The sequence below is a fragment of the Zingiber officinale genome, chromosome 4A (genome assembly GCF_018446385.1).
Source record: "Zingiber officinale cultivar Zhangliang chromosome 4A, Zo_v1.1, whole genome shotgun sequence".
NCBI lineage: Eukaryota > Viridiplantae > Streptophyta > Magnoliopsida > Zingiberales > Zingiberaceae > Zingiber > Zingiber officinale.
The window spans coordinates 24803621-24817121 of record NC_055992.1 but is presented as its reverse complement, the minus strand read 5'-3'; the positions used below and the strand labels follow the sequence as shown (position 1 = coordinate 24817121).

Below are 13501 nucleotides of genomic sequence, written 5' to 3'. Positions count from 1 at the left end.
TCCATATATTAAATAAAAGTAAAAAAAAATCATGCACACATATAGAAAAACTACAGTATATACAATGAGCTAAAGAATATGTGTTCATGAACATAGAGCATCACACAAAATACAGATTCCTACATAATGGGTACTTTATCAAAAGGAAGAATCCTCATATTCAACACATGCTGATGAAACACCTTGGGTGACAAACTCTTAGTAAGTTGATCCGCTAACATGGAATCTGTCCTTATTTGTTCTATCATTATTTGATCATTCTGAACTCTTTCTTTAATCGTCAAAAATTTTATGTCGATGTGTTTAGATTTTGATGAACTGTGATTATTTTTGGAATATAATTTTGTAGTTTTGTTATCACAGTTGATCCTCAATGGTCTGTCAATGCCCCTAATGATCTATAACCCAGTGATAAGATTCTGCATCCATATCCCGTGGTTGGAAGCTTCATAGCAGACTATGAACTTTGCCTCCATAGTGGAAGTGACTATTAGCGTCTGTTTGACGCTTTTCTATGCTATAGCCCCTTCTGCTAAATTGAAGATATAACATGAGGTGGACCTCATGCTATCCAAGCATCCAGTAAAATCGGAGTCTAAATATCCAATGATCTCTATATGACTCGATCTCCGATAAGTGAGCATGTAATCCTTCGTTCTTTAGAGATATCGCATAACCCTATTTACAGCTTTCTAATGCACTGGTCCAGGGTTACTCAAATATCTGCCCAACATTCCCACAATGTACACAAGATCCAGACGCGTACATACCTGAGCATACATCAAACTCTCTACTGTTGATGCATAGGAGAATTGTTGCATTTCCTTGATCTCAAGTTCATGACGTGGACATTGTTGTAAGCTAATTTTATCACCCTTTGCCATCGGAGTGTCGCCAGGAGCACAATTCTACATGTCATACCGAATGAGCACCTTTTCTATATAGGTCTTTTGTGATAGTCTAAGTGTGTACCTCGAACGATCACGAATAACCTGTATGCCTAAAACAAAAGATGGTTCACCAAGATCCTTCATTTCAAATTCTCTGGATAGAAATGACTTGGTTTCTAGTAGCAGACTCATATCATTGCTCGCAAGCAATATATCATCTACGTAAAGAACAAGTATAATGAACTTGCTCCTCTTGAACTTAATGTATAAATATTGATCAACTGGATTCTCCTTGAAACCATATGAAGAAACCACTTAATCAAACTTCCGGTACCATTGACGAGATGCTTTCTTTAAACCATAAATGGATTTCCTTAGTTTACATACTAGGTGCTTTGAGTCATCTGACTCAAAGTTCTCCGGTTGCATCATGTATATAGTTTCTTCAATGTTTCCATTGAGAAACACAGTCTTAACATTCATTTGGTGTAGCTCTAGGTCATAATGAGCTACAAGTGCCATGATTACCTTAAAGGAGTCTTTCATCGAAATTGGCAAAAAAGTCTCCTTATAATCAATGCCCTCGTTTTAAGTGAATCCTATGGCGACTAGGCGTGCCTTATACTTTTTGACATTGCCATGTAAATCCCGTTTGATTTTAAATATCCATTTTACAACCAACGGGTTTCACATCTTCAGGCAATTCTACAAGTTTCCAAACGTCGTTGTCCACCATAGACTTTGATATGGGTTATGATAAGTGGACCCTTTACAGGAGAAAGAAAGGGGGCAACAAGGATAAGGAAGAATGAAAAGGCTGAGATGAGGGGACGTCTGGAAAAGGTTTGACCAAGTAAGAAGGTCGCTACACGTATGACAGATAGAAATCGGTCGAACGTAATAGACCGACCGAGCATATAAGATCGGCAGGAAAAGGCCGACCGAGATAGGACCAGGCGAGAAGGCTTGTATACACCCGACTGATTAACTTCGATCGGTAAGGCATGCCCGACTAAGCTCCATATACCAGTCGAGCATAGTGGATCTACGGAGCATATGAGACCAGCAGACGGAGCCCACCCGAATTTATAAGACCGACCGAGTATATATGGTTGGTTGGGTATAAAGGATCGACTCAGTATAAAGAAAGTTTAACCTTAGGCGGTCCAAGGCATGGTAGAGCATATGAGTTTGGTAAGCAAAGATCGATCAAACACGAGTGCTCAGTCGGACATAGATAACCGATCGAGCATATAGAGTCGGTCGAACGTAGAAGTTCTTAACCTTAAGCACAACAGATAGAGACATGGTGAATGTAATAGACCGACCAAGCATATGAGTTCGGTAGGCAAAGACCAACCGAGTGTAAGAGACCGATTGAGCATAGAAGCACTTACCGTTAAGTTGTCTTGCAGGCCTATACATGCCCGACTAGTTAATCTCTGTCGATATTCTAGGACCGGTTGTGCTTAATAGACCGGCCGAGCACAGAGGCATTTAGTAACATACTATCGATTGAAGGAAGGGTCACTGGGCAATAGTGCTTTTATACACCCGATTGGCTAATCTTGATCGATAAGGTGTAACCGGCCGAGCTCAACAGACCGACTGAGTATGAAAAGTAGATCGAGCATGAAGGTCTGTAACCTTGCATGGCTTTTGACATATTTATAATAGTAAAGTCCTGGTCAGATATAAATAATCAATTGAGTAGAGAATATCGGCTGAGACTAGTACAGATAGAAGATATTCCTATACATACAGAATAGATTTATGCGACTAACCAATTATGTGTAACAGGTGAACCATAACAATATGTGATCATATGACAGTTTAATTAATTTGGCGGTAAGTAGTTTCTAAAAGTCTCCACAGGTATGTTAAATGACAGAGAAGGTATATCTGGGGTAAGAAAAAGATTCCTTAAACTATTATTGTAATTTCGGCTTACGCCATCTCCTAACAAACTTTAACAAACAGGGGTCCACCTCATGACTATAGAGGTTATATGAGGTGGAATAAAAAGGGGAATCCTCTCCACTGGCAAGGTACGCAAACATATGCATTGCATCAGAAGCACATTCTAATTTTCATCTTCTTCCACACTACTACTTCTTCTTCTCACCGGAGACTAACTTGAGCATCGGAGGGCCTACCTAGGGATTCCCACCCCGGTCTTATGTTGCTAACATTTTGTTGGTTGGTCTCATTGTGCGCAGAAAGAGGGGATCGTCCATTGGATTGCTGAGTCTTCACCGATCCACGGAGGCACCTCGCCGGAGTTCATTTTTGTGAGGTATTCTTCATAGATCCACTGTGGTTTTCTCGGATCCTCTCTTGTTCGTCGGCACTAGGGTCATTATTCATCATCACTCATCGTCGACCAACGCTTCATCTCGCAACTTTCAAACAGGATCAGACTTCATCTCTTCCTTCATGACATTGATCTATTTTTTTGGATGAGGGCATTGTTTGACTTCTTGGAAAGATGTAAGATCATCTTCTAACCCAATGTCAAATTCATGCTCTTGGAGATAAACATAATCACGTGACATCGTGGATCTCCTCTCTCTAATGGATCTTCTTAGTGGCATTTGATCTTGTGGTGTAAAATATCGAAAATTAGCGAATAATGATAAGGGATTTTTTCGGAATTTTTGGAAATTTTTTGAGAATTTTTCAGAGCTAGTAAGGACGAGTTTACGGGGATGAAAATAGGGCCCGGGAAAAAGCCTGTTTGGGCTACCCCATTTAAGCGAGGGAAAGTCTATTTATTTTTATTCTTTTCCTTTTCTTTTCTTTCTCCCCAACGCCGTTTCCTTTTCCCCTCTGCGCGCCCGACGTGATTTCTTGGCCCTAACCGCACACGGCGGTTCTCTACTTCTTCCTCGCCGAGCCTCTTTCTCTTCTTCTCTTTCCCTTCTTTTGTGCCCTAGCCGCCGCCACTGTGAGGTCTGAGCCCCATTTCCCCTGCCGCCGGTGATGCCAAGCATCTCTGCACCCTGCCGCTGGCCTCCCTTGTGATCCAGCGCCGCGGAGCTCAGGTGACCTAGCCATCTTCTTTGCCGTGTGCTCAAGGTCTTCTCTCCCTCTCCCTGCTTAAGTCGAGATCGCGGCAACGAGACGAGGTCAAGCTTACCGGCGTCGCCCACCTCCGGTTCCCTTACCTGGAGAGGAAACTGTGTTGAATTTCCTGTGCCCTAGCGCGGTCGTCGGATTCTTATCACCTCCGACCAGTGGAGAGGAAGAGCAACTAGTTGAGGGCTGTGGAGCAACAAACACGGTTGTGAGGTACAGGTATCGTGTCCTGTGGATTTGGAATTTTATGCGCTGTGGATTTCTTTTGATCCAGCAGCTCACTGTGGGTTCGGACAGGAGCAAGGAAATCAAGCCTAGTCTTTCCCTCTGTTAAATCTCCGGTAGAGAGGAAGAACTTGACACCGTTGCAGTTCCTTGCAGTGTCGGCAATAGACCGTTGGTAGCAACGTTCTATGGGAAGCAAGCTTTGGCAGCAACTTCTCCGGCAGTGAGTTATCGGCTGAGGCATTCAACTCAGGTGAGTTTTGGTTTGAGGTTGCTCACGGATTTAAATCCAGATATAAATGGGGAATGGTTGGGATTACCTAACCTAAATGAATTAAATGAATTGGTTAGTTAGATTTGGATTAGAACTTGTGATGGATTATGCTTATTGCCAGACCTAATTTGTATGGATTAGATAAGAAACGATTGAGGAGTTAGATGATCCAATTAGGATTTATAATTGGATCTAGATTTATGTTAGCTTCTCGAGGATTTGATTTAGCTAATTTATTTATATGTAATTAGTTAAATCTGGATACCATGTATTACATGACTCTGGTTCGAGACGAGCACTTCGACGTGGAGATTGTTTAGCTCGGTCTACATTTAAGGCGGGTACCTTGACTTATCTTTTTGATATGTCTTGTTGATATGTCTAGTAGGTCATAGCTTTTAGTAATAATTATGTTCGTCATTGTTTCGGTATGTCACTTTTGGATACCTGTAACATGCTTGTTTACTCATCTGTTATGCATTTTATGCTAGTATTCATATGATAATATATATGCTCAGTGAGGTAGTGACATACCATGCTTGTTATGTTTAGGACTTAGGTTTTTGATATCCTATCTGACCTGTGTACTTTAGTTCTTCACATTTGACCATTGATACTACGATACTCATGTTATATATATGGATATGGTTATGCTGATCAGTTTATTGCTATGCTTAGTGTCATGCATCATGATTGCATGCTGCGCGATTGTTGGCTCCATTATGATAGAGCACGTCGCCAGTTACATATACTGCACACACCACCACTCATGGATTAGTGGCATATCAGGCAGGTGTGTGGCGGTTCTGCTGTTTGGCTCCGTTGGTCTGAGGACTCAGCGTGGTAGCCGGCAGACAGTTCCGCTCTGTTTGGCTCCGCGGCATTTAGTGTAGCAGCGTAGTAGCCGGCAGACGGTGGACTCTGTTTGGCTCCGTTGGTCAGGTGACTCGGCGGTGGCCGGAGATACCTCCCGTCATCGTGTCTGGGAGATGAGCATTGAGCTCCCCATTTATGATTTGGGGTCACGGGACGTAGACAACATCCGTCCACTCGGTCACTCATCGGTATAGTGACGGTAGAGTGCACGGTTGTCACCTACCCACTCGGTCTCACCATTGTGTGAGATAATTGGTAGCGTCGGGGTGACCGGGATGCATCATTGGCATCACGCATTTATGCATTCTGCTTGTGTTTGCTGCACTTATATCTGCATTTGGATGGATGCATATGTTTGACATGCATACAGGATTTCCGGTCTGACGACCTGATTATTCTGATAGGTGGCCCTGGTGAGTACAATACTCTTTAGCCTTTTCTATTATGCATTACCTTCTTTTGTTCAGGAGACTGTACTCCATAGTTATTACTATTTGTTATAGTTTACTATACATGTCAACTAGGTATTCCCTGAGTTGTTGAACTCACCCCCGTGGACACTATTTTTTTTCAGGTAGCAGGTTATTTATGGAGTCGCTTGGAGTATCCTGACTACCGGTCCCCACATCACATTAGAAGACCAGTCTTCGCATTTTGTTTATGTTTATCGTGATATATGTTATGTGTGTATTTGACTTTGTGTTCCGGTTTTGTTTCCGGAGTATTGTGTTATTATTTGGTGTAAGCCTAGCCGGCTAGCAGTCATGTATTTTGGATTTCTATCATTTTTCTGTTGTGTTTTATATTTTTATTCCAGCCGAGTGGGCTGATGATATATATATATATATATATATATATATATATATATATATATATATATATATATATATATATATATATATATATATATATATATATATATATATATATATATATAACTGCGTGGTTGTGTGTATATTCCAGCCGCCTGTGGCTGATGTATATTATGCTTGTAGAAATGCTTCAGATTGTCACCCGTACAGGGGAGGTGCTGCCGAAATTTCTTCGGACAGAGACTCCTCTGGGACGTGACATGAGGTGGTTGGGAGTCATTCTCAATCATAGGAGTGAATACTTCTAGTTGAGATGATGTACCTTCCAAATGAATTGGAGGTGACATGAGAATATCATGGTCAACTACCCCTTCTGGCTGTGCAGCTTTAACTATATGTGGGACGGTAACCATTTCATTATTAGCTGCATCAGTAGTTACAATATTAAGATCATTAATATTCTCCTCAAATGATATTTCCCTAACTTTACCACTCCCACCATCCTCAATAAATTTGACATTACCCATCTCAAAAAAGGATCTACTCAGGGGGTTATAGAACTTAAAACCTCTTAAGTTTTCAGAGTATCCTACAAAATGACAACTAACGGTTCTTGAGTCCAATTTCCTTTCGTTAGGCCTATAGGGTCTAGCTTCAGCTGGACAACCCCAAACATGTTGATGCCTAAGACTAGGTGCTCTACCTGTCCACAACTCGTATGAGGTTTTTGTTACTGCCTTACTAGGAACTCTGTTGAGTAGGTAAACTGCAGTCTTGAGTGATTCACCCCCACAAAGACTCTGTTAGAGAAGAAAATGCAATCATACTTTTCACCATGTCCTTGAGGGTTCGATTTCGTCGTTCTGCTACACCATTTTGTTGAGGTGTCCCATGCATGGTATATTGCGCCATGATACCAAACTCAGTAAGGTAATCCACAAATGGCTCGGGACGTTGTTCGCCTGATCCGTTAGATCTATCATAGTATTCACCACCATGGTCTGATCTTACAACCTTAATCTTCTTACCAAGTTGATTTTCAACTTCGGCTTTGAAGGTTTTGAATATGTCTAGGGATTGTGACTTCTCATGAATAAGGTACAAGTATCCATATCAGGAATATTCATCTATAAACCTTATAAAGTATGATTGACTATTCCAAGAAGCCTTAGGGAATGGTCCACATATATTCATATGTATAAGCTCTAAGACTCCATTACTCCGCCTTGAACCTTTATTACTTTTGTTAGTTGTTTTCTCCTTGATACACTCAATGCAGATTCCAAAATCTGACATATCAAGAGAATTGAGAATTCCTAGTGGCATTAACCTTTCTAGGCGTTGTTTAGAGATATGCCCTAAACGCCTATGCCACAACATGGATGAATTCTCATTTGTCATACCACGCTTCACACTTATACTATGCATCACAAAATTATCTGTATGAGTTTCAGTGTCCAATCTATATAGCTTATCAATCAAGGAACCATTATCGCACAAGATATAATTTCAAAAAATACTAAATTTTCCATTTTCAAATGAACAAGTGTCAGATTTGTCCAAACATGAAATAGAAATTAAGTTTGGTTCAAAAGATGACACTACAAAAGTATTTTCTAAATTCAAAAGTACATTATTCCCCAAACAAACTCTAAAGACATCTATTGCCTCTACTTTTGCTTTCTTTCTCATTCCGGTATAGATAAATCTTTCAGCATCAATTGTCATTCGGCTCATGAGACAACCCTGCATAGTTACACTTATGTAAGTAGTTGCACCAGTATCTATCCACCAAGTATTATTAGGTACAATAGATAAGTTGACTTTTGAACTAATTAAGTTGAGAAGTATACCTTTCTTAGCACGCCAGTTGACGTATTTAGGGTAATCCTTCTTCAGATGACCTTTCATTTTACAAAAGAAACAAGTTGAGGCTAAATCTTGTTGCTTTTTGCACTTTATGCCCTGAAGCCCCAGTCACTGCAAGTTGTTTACCCTTACTTTTACCATTACCCTCTTCTTTTTCTTGTTCAAATATTGAGATGAGGATGCATACTGAGCACTTTGAGATGTGTCACCTCTTAATATCTCTTCTTCCTATACACACTGAGCTATGAGCTCATGTATTGTCCATTTCTCCTTTTGAGTATTATAACTAATCTTAAAAGAAGTGAACTGTGTAGGTAGAGAGATCAAGATGAGGTTCACGAGGACACTTTCAGATATGTCTAACTTTAGTGCCTTGAGCCTTGTAACCAGGTTAGACATCTCCATGATGTACTCCCTAATGTTATCCTTCCCTATATACCGCATGGACACTAACTTCGTGAGAAGTGTAGTTTCGACCTTTTCGTTTGAGGCGAATCAGTTCGCTAATTCCTTAAGGAAGGTTTTAGCATCCTCCTTCTCAGTTATCGAACCCCTTAATGATTCTAGTATTGACATTGTCATGATCATCAGACTTATGCGATTAGATCACTCCCACTTGTCAAAGTTCACCTTCTGATCCGCAGTCGAATCATTAGTTAAAGGTGCAGGGCGATCATGCCTAAAGGCATAGTCCAGATCCAAGCAGCCCAATAAAATCCACTACAACAAAAACCTTCATAGACATCGGTTTTCCACCGGTGTCTATTTCATTTTCGACCGATGTCTATGAAGTCGATGTTAAAAGTCTGCCATTTTAGACATCGGGTAAAAACCGGTGTAGTATCACTTAACGACACCGGTCTTCAAATCGGTTATTAACCGGTGTAGTATCACTTAACGACACCGTTTCATCAACGGTGTAAAACCAATGTAATATTGTATGTTAATAACACCAGTTTTGGCAGCGGTAAATGACCGATGTAATATTAGTTAATAACACTAGTTTTACAGCGGTGGAAAACTGATGTAATATGTATATTTTTTAACAGCACATTTGATTTCCGAAACAATGAAAAACCGATAATAAAAAAAAAATACACAAATATTCACAAATTATACAAATATTCTTCATTCAATAATATCCATAAAATACACAAATATTCATAAATTATATAAATAATCTTCTTACAACAATATCCATAAAATACCCAAATATTCTTTTTACATCAAAAGCTAGCTAATAGATATCGAAATCAAGGTAGAACATTCTTTTAACACATCAAGGTAGAACCGCACTTCAAATGTAATCTAGCATGCATTCAGTCCACTCGAACCGCACTTCATCAATTTCAACTCTGAAGTACTTGAGATTTGTAAACTGTAAAAACACATAAATCCACCATATGTCAAATAACTAAACAAATGTGTACATGTATCAAATAAAATAGAATACTGAGTTTTTAAAAGCTGCTGTGGAAGATAACGAATATAACATAGAATCTAAAACTTTCATATATGACACTTAGTATATGCTGCTTAGAATATAACATAGATAATTTGCTCCTTCTAATTCAAGTGTACAGATTAATAAGAACCGACAGCATCATACAACAACTTACTAGGCATGATAATGGTTGAACAAAGAAATATGACTACACAACAAATCCAGTGAAGGAAGCATAGAAGAACAAAGCTACCTCTGATGAAGAGATATACTATTTATTGTACTACCTCTGATGCCATCTTGGTATCCTGAATATCCTGCACTAAGCCCCCTATTTTATGTGATTTCTGCTACCAACCACAGTAGCAAGGAATGCGGCAAGAAGGCAGCTGGCTCCTTAGTTCAGCACCCAAAACAACAAGGTAGAGCTTCCTTTTGGGTCCATTCAATCCTCTAGTAAGTAGAAACTATTTTCCCTTTGGTTTATGATGGATTTGGAGTGTCTTGACCTAAGATATAATCCTCTTGTAGCCCTCTATATTAAAGGCCAGCATACATGGAAAATTCAGCATGATTCAGCATGTTCTTTTGAAGTCATAACAGGGTAGGTAAACTTTACTTGTAGTTTTTATTCATTTGCTTCATGTAGGAGTAGATTCTAGTATATTCCCACACATTTAATGTTTAATGACAGGATGAATTTTGAATTTAAGTAATAGCAATAAAGTTAAACTAGATAACTTGGACAACGTATGATTTGAACACATCAGAAACAATTCAAAGAAATATCAATCAATCAAAAAAAATTAAAGAAATCAGTCACAGGACAACATCGAGACTGAGGCAAAATAATTAGCTTGCCTTTTGTGCTTCAGTCAAGGTGCGACCAAATCGAGGAGGAGCAGGCCTCTTAGTTAGTCTTTTTACATCTACCTCTGCTCCCCTGTTAGAGTGTAAAGAAATGCAACAAGGAGAATAAGAATCAGATAAAAGATAAAGAACGTATTAGGAAAAGTGCAAACATTGTGTCTACAAACTCCCTAATATTCTGAACATTTAAATGTTCCTCTCTTCAAGAAGAAAAGTACATGGATATATTACTGGATGGAAAGCCCTAACAAATATTTTCACCATTTCATATTTAGGTATTTCTGCCAGACTTCACAACACAACCCCGGTAGATCATACCTGTTTACTACAAAATAAACAGAGTCTGGCTTTGCTTGGATAACTGTTTTGGTAAAACCCAGCTTATCAACAGGCCACATCTCATCCCCAAAGAAGCTGCTTGTGTACAATACTTGGTCTCCAGCCCTAAGTCCTGCCTTTGCTGCATTTCCACTACAAAAATCTGATCAACATCAAAGATACAATGTTGTCTCCTGATGAACAAATGCAAGGAATTAATCATACACTAACAAGTCAGTGTGAGCATGATTTAATAGTTCAATTAAAATAAAATTAATACCTATTTGCTTGATCAGAAGAACTGCTTGTTGCCTCACAAGGCGGGATATTAGATCATTTATCAAATGTTACTGCACATCTACAATACCATGAAAAAGATAACAGAGTGTGACTCAGCATCCAAAAAACTTGTCAGGTTTTAACGATCTAGTATGAAAATAAAAAAAGTTCCAACTAAGTATAAAGTTATAATCACATCTTGTGGAGTTTGAAAGTATAAAGATAAATTTAACATGGACCTGATGCATCGCAACATAAGCAAAACCTTTTTTAGGAAAACCCTGCAGCCAACAAATAATTCTGGCACTTCTTCAAAGGGTGCCTGCAAGTAGACACAGGTCAGTAGAAACTAAGGAAACATTGTTGTAGTAAAAAAGAGAGTTTAGACTAAAAATAAGTAGATAAATGGTACCTTAAAAAAGAGTGTATCAGCTGCAAAAAACAATAAAAATTTGTCAAATTACTAGACATAACAGTAAAAGCTATAAATGATTGAGCAACTGGTATCTGTGTTACTTTCAAATAGAACAAAACAATTTATAATCAGTTCCCTGTAATTTGATAAGAAGATAAATTGACAAATATATATTGCATCACAAGAGTTTTAAGATGACTTATTGAAGTTCAATCTTGCCCATTACTAGTTACTAGTAGCATCACAAATGTAAATCTGGTAGGTAATGACATACCATTCAATGGTTGACCAATAGAATGCGCAACTTGGTTCAATTTTTCCTTTACAGTCTGCAATGCAATAAAAAATATTTTCCTATAAGTACTAAAAGACATCCTAGATAAAACCATGGCCAAAGAACATGAGAAAAATGCATCTCGATAGAAAGAGATGTCTAAAAATTTGTAGTATTGTAATATGACCAGAAATATGGTGCATAAATTTGCAGTCATACCTCGAATTCTGCATGACTAATAGCCTTATAGGGTAGCTGAAATTCAGACATGAGTGACCTCTACGAGCAATAGAACATAATTATGGTAAATGAAATTAGATAAGAGCTCCAAACCTCATACAAGGTATCCAAAATATACCTATGACTCGGGGCTTTCTAGTCGGAATCGATAGCGGAAAAGAGAAGTCTCCATGGAAAGAAACCATTTCCTTAATTCATCCCTAGGAGGTGAAGGAGATAACACTCAGGAAAGATAGTGTGATATCAAAATAAAACATGACCATAAAAATCAAAACCTACATTCTACAATATGCAAGACGAAGAACGAAGTGTGAAATGATATCTTTGTTCATGACCTCTGATGGATCTTGATGCCTCATATGTGCCCTCCATAGTTCAGTTACCTAATTTTCCCAAAATAAAACATATATTTAAAAGTAAAATGAACGGTCCAAACAAAATCACACGCAATACCAATCTCTCCATCTCTTCGGGCCTTTTTCCTCGAGGCAAACCATCTGAAATACCCTGCAGGACTTCATGAAAACAATCGAATATAAGTTACCAACAAAGCCAAAGAGATGCAGGATAGGGAAGTTGATCAAGGAAGGGGAGGTATACAATGAACCACAAACCCTAGAAATGGGAAAAGATGAGGTTTTGCAAGGTACCTCGGAGGTGATCTATGGCGTAGAGTTCAAAATCTTAATAATGGAGGACTTCGTTGAGTTCATCAAATACAAAATCCTAAGTAAACTTAATATGTTAGAAAATGGAAGGCATAATAACCTTTTGAAACATTGGTAAACTCTAAACTCAAATTATCACTCTTCAAATATCAAACAATGTATATGTTAGTTTTTAACCTTGTCGTTCTCATATCCAATGCAGTGTGGTGACATCTCGTAGTGAAAGATAAAAAAAAACAAGTATATACGAGGTTTATGAGATTTATATTCCAAACCAAGTTTCTGTTGGAATTATTTCCAACTATGAATTTATTTTAATGTGCTTTGTGGTTGTCAAATGTCATCTTTAAGACAGAATTATCAATCAAATAACAAGTGGAACACATTTTAATTAAGGGCAAGGTTTGTTCTATTTCATTCAGATTTCCCCATGAGTGGTTTAGCATTTGAACCACAAGTACTCATAACATAGATATAGGTATGCAAGACTTTGTAATAAGTCTAAAACCCAAAATTCTACATAGCACGTTTCCAGGTTAAATCCAGAATTTATACCATGTAGCTTGGCACATTACTTCACTGATAATATCTAAAGCCCAATGTGGGACTTCCAGTCAAAAGCCTAGAGAACTTTAGATCCTTAAGGGAAAAAAAAGTTCAAAACCATGCCAAGCTATTAACCTGTAAATCATTAGTGGAAGCTCTTGACTGTGCTCATTACTTTTGCTACAAGAAAGTAGGAAAGGAAAATGTACATTAGCTAATCTCACATGAATGATAGTATCAGCACCAAAGTTGATCCTCCACTGGAGCATCTCAGACCACATATGAGTAGCTTTTTCAATATTGAACCCTCGTGCCTTTAGAAATCTAGAAATGATAAGTCAAAGGTTCAAAATAAAATGTGTAGCATGATAAATCATAATCTTACACTAAAATTAGATGCATTTGATAGATCATTCTGACATC

At 38.4% G+C, this 13501-nt stretch overlaps 2 long non-coding RNA genes across 2 annotated transcripts; both read right to left on the bottom strand.

Annotated features, from left to right (window-relative positions):
• Positions 1-10330: 10330 nt before the first annotated feature.
• On the bottom strand, positions 10331-10804 carry LOC121973218. Its single transcript, XR_006109425.1, has 2 exons — positions 10657-10804; positions 10331-10411 (listed from the first exon to the last, which is right to left on the bottom strand). It is a non-coding gene; the product is annotated as an uncharacterized LOC121973218 (long non-coding RNA).
• Positions 10805-10970: 166 nt separating this feature from the next.
• On the bottom strand, positions 10971-11902 carry LOC121973217. Its single transcript, XR_006109424.1, has 3 exons — positions 11844-11902; positions 11175-11257; positions 10971-11014 (listed from the first exon to the last, which is right to left on the bottom strand). It is a non-coding gene; the product is annotated as an uncharacterized LOC121973217 (long non-coding RNA).
• Between the last annotated feature and the right edge of the window lie 1599 nt (positions 11903-13501).